The following is a 3,412-nucleotide window of genomic DNA, read 5'->3' on the forward strand; positions in this document are numbered from 1 at the left end:
TTATGGATCCTGATGAAAAACTTGGTGGTATATCCCACAGAGCCTAAAAGTCTTGATTTTATCAATTGTATGAATTCTTGTGGTTGGGTGACATAGGATTCGCTGGTCCTAAGTTTATTTAGTGTAACTGCTGGATTCCTATTAAAAGAATCTGGATGGGTTAGACAAAATCTTAGTGAATGAAGATTAGGTTGAAATCTTTCAAAGTAATGTGATGAAACACTTATCTAGGTCCGGTTCTGATCATAGACCACTACTGTTAAAATACTACAACCTTCAATAGGATCATATCGAGTACTTTAAGTTTCTCAACTTTTGGGTTGATCTACCTGGTTTCATGGAAATAGTTCAAGAAAGCTGGAATGAAGATATCAGAGGTAATCATATGTGGAAAGTTCAATGTAAATTAAAAAATATCAGTAAACACTCAGCAATTGGTCCAAACAGAACATTGGAGATGTTAATGAACAGGTTAAGGACTGGGAAACTGAAGTGGAGTTACTAGAAGAACTGGATATTATGAACAACACTGAGAAAGGAAGGGTTGATTTGAACAAGGGATATGCTGAATATGTTAGATGGTTGAATCTTCAGGATTCAATGCTCAGACAAAAAACCTCAGCTTAATCAGTTCAAAGATGGTGAAAAAAACACTAGATATTTCCACAGTGTCTTAAGAAACATGAGAAGAAGACTACAGATTCACAGGACCAAGAATCTTAGAGGAAGATGGGTTCAACAGGATGAAATTTTTTCTAAAGTTGCCGTCAAACATTTTAGAAAGCAATTCAACTTGAATTTACTGATAAGGATAGTAGAATTATAGAATGCATTCCACATATCATCACCACTGAGGATAACAACATGTTGACTACATTACTTGAGGAAGAAGAGATTAAACATTCTGTTTTCAATATGAGCATGGATAGTTCTATCGGACCAGATGGGTTCAATGGTAAGTTTTTTCAGTATTGTTGGCATATTATCAAAGGGGATATAATTGCTTTTGTGCATGACTTTTTTCATCGTAAAATGCTTACAAAATTCTATACTCATTCTTGTTTTGCATTAATCCCTAAAATTGACACACCTACTTGTTTTACTGAATTGAGACCTATTAATTTTTGTAAATTTCTCAAATAAAATAATTTCAAAAATTCTGGCTATTAGGCCTAATTCTCTCCTACCTGAGCTAATTTATGTAAATCAAAGTGGACTTGTCTCTAGGAGAAGTATTACTGATAATGTAATGCTTACTTAGGAGATAATTCATGGGATTTCTAAAGAAAATAAGGGTGGAAATGTGGTTTTGAAATTGGATATGGCCAAAGCCTATGATAGGCTTTCCTGATCCTTTCTTGCAAAAGTTTTTAACAAATTTGGTTTCAATGATGTTTGGATTGATCTGATTTGGAGAAGCATTTCAAATGTTTGGTATTCTATTATTATTAATGGGATTAGACATGGCTTCCTTAAATTATCACAAGGTCTTAAACAAGGCGATCCTATATCCCCTTCAATTTTTATAATTGTTGCTGAGGTACTTGAACAGTTTACTGAACAACCCAAACTTCATTCCTTTTTAATATGCATAGAAATGGTCCTCAGATCACTCATTATGGCTATGTTGATGATATAATTATTTTTAGTAGTGGTAATGAGAGATCTATTAAGCTTATGATGATATAGATTAAGAAGTATGAAAAGGTTTCTGGACAAATGGTGAATAAGGATAAGAGTTTTTTCCTCACCAATCCTAAAACTTGTGCTTACGGAATTAATAGGATAAGAAGATGTACTGATTTTCTTGATAAAAAATTTCCTTTTAAGTATCTTGGATGTCCTATTTATTTGGTAGAAAATGAATTGTTTACTCTGACAACATGGTTTTCAAAATTATTAAAAGGCATAATGCTTGGCTAGGTAAGATGCTTTCCAGTGGAGGTAGAATGGTTCTAATTAAAAGTGTTTATTCAATCCTTGCCTAAATATACCTTGTTTGCTATTAACCCTCCTAAAGGTATGCTAGAGCTTATGGAAAAGAACATTGCTAACTTCTTTTGAGGAGCTGCTAATGGAAAAAATAAGTATCACTGGAGTGCATGGTAGAATCTGTGTTTTTCCGAAAAAGAAGTTGGAATTGGTACTAAAGCTATGAGTGATATTGCTAACACCCTTTCTATAAAGAAGTGGTAATAATTCAGCGCAAAAAATTCTCTTTGAGCTGAGTTTATAATTGTTAAACTACTGTCCTAGAATGCATCATGTAGAAGTGGGTTGCTGGTAACTCACAGGCTTGGAAGTACTTGCTTTGGGCAAGATAAAAGAGTGAGAGGTGCATTCTATGGAAGATCAACACTGATACATGTAGCTTCTGGTGGGACAATTGGACTGAAATTGGTCCCCTTACTCAAATCTTCTCAAGTTATATGATAAGAAACAATTGCAAAGATAAAGTTCACGACTACATGGTGGATCACATATGGAATGCTCAAAAGTTGTATACTACTCTCCCAAGTCAGATTGCTTCACATATAATATCGATGGGTATTGGTATTGAAGGCAGGAGACACTATGCCATCTGGAATGATACTGTAGATGGGATATTCTCGAATGGTTCAGCATGGGATTTGATCAGAAGTCACAGAAACAACAATGATTTCATGAGAAAAATTTGGCATAATTCCATTCCCTCTAAGGTGCATTTCATCTGTTGGAGAATGTTTCTTAGCAAGCTTCCATTCCCTAAAGACTTGGTGAACAATAGTACTCTGCATAGAGTGAATTGTGTATCTTTGCTAAGACCCTCAACATGATGATATGCATTATGTTTTCATTGAAGGGTAAATTGCTGATTGTATATGGAAGGTTATGGTGCACCTCTTGGGATTAATCATCAGCATTTGTCAATAAGGGGTATTTTTAGTAATTGGTGGAATTTTAAAACACAAAACAAAGTTCACCAGTTGGTGATTCAAGCTTTACCATAATCTGTTCGGAAATATGGAAATCATGATCAACTTGTAGATATAGAGACAAAAGCAGATTCTACCACTACAATATGGTTACTCAACGCATATGCAACATAAATTCTGTGATTCAAGATGCTTTTCCATCTGTTTCCAACGAAGAAAACTGGATCAATATGTGCAGCAAGTTGGAAAGACTCAAACTAGGTATGAAATGTACTGCTATGTCCCGGAAGAAACTTAACATTGGAATGGTCAAGCTTATTATTAATGCAAGTTTCTTTAAGAACTCTAACAAGGCTAGTCTATGAGGTGTGTTGAGAACTGAGGAGGGTAACATGATCATGACTTACTCTACCCATGTTAATTACAATAGCAACAATCAAGCTAAAGCATTAGCTGTTAATTTCGGGGTAAACCGATACATACAACATGGTCTAAGA

Source organism: Lycium ferocissimum, chromosome 4 (genome assembly GCF_029784015.1).
Source record: "Lycium ferocissimum isolate CSIRO_LF1 chromosome 4, AGI_CSIRO_Lferr_CH_V1, whole genome shotgun sequence".
In the NCBI taxonomy this organism is placed as follows: domain Eukaryota; kingdom Viridiplantae; phylum Streptophyta; class Magnoliopsida; order Solanales; family Solanaceae; genus Lycium; species Lycium ferocissimum.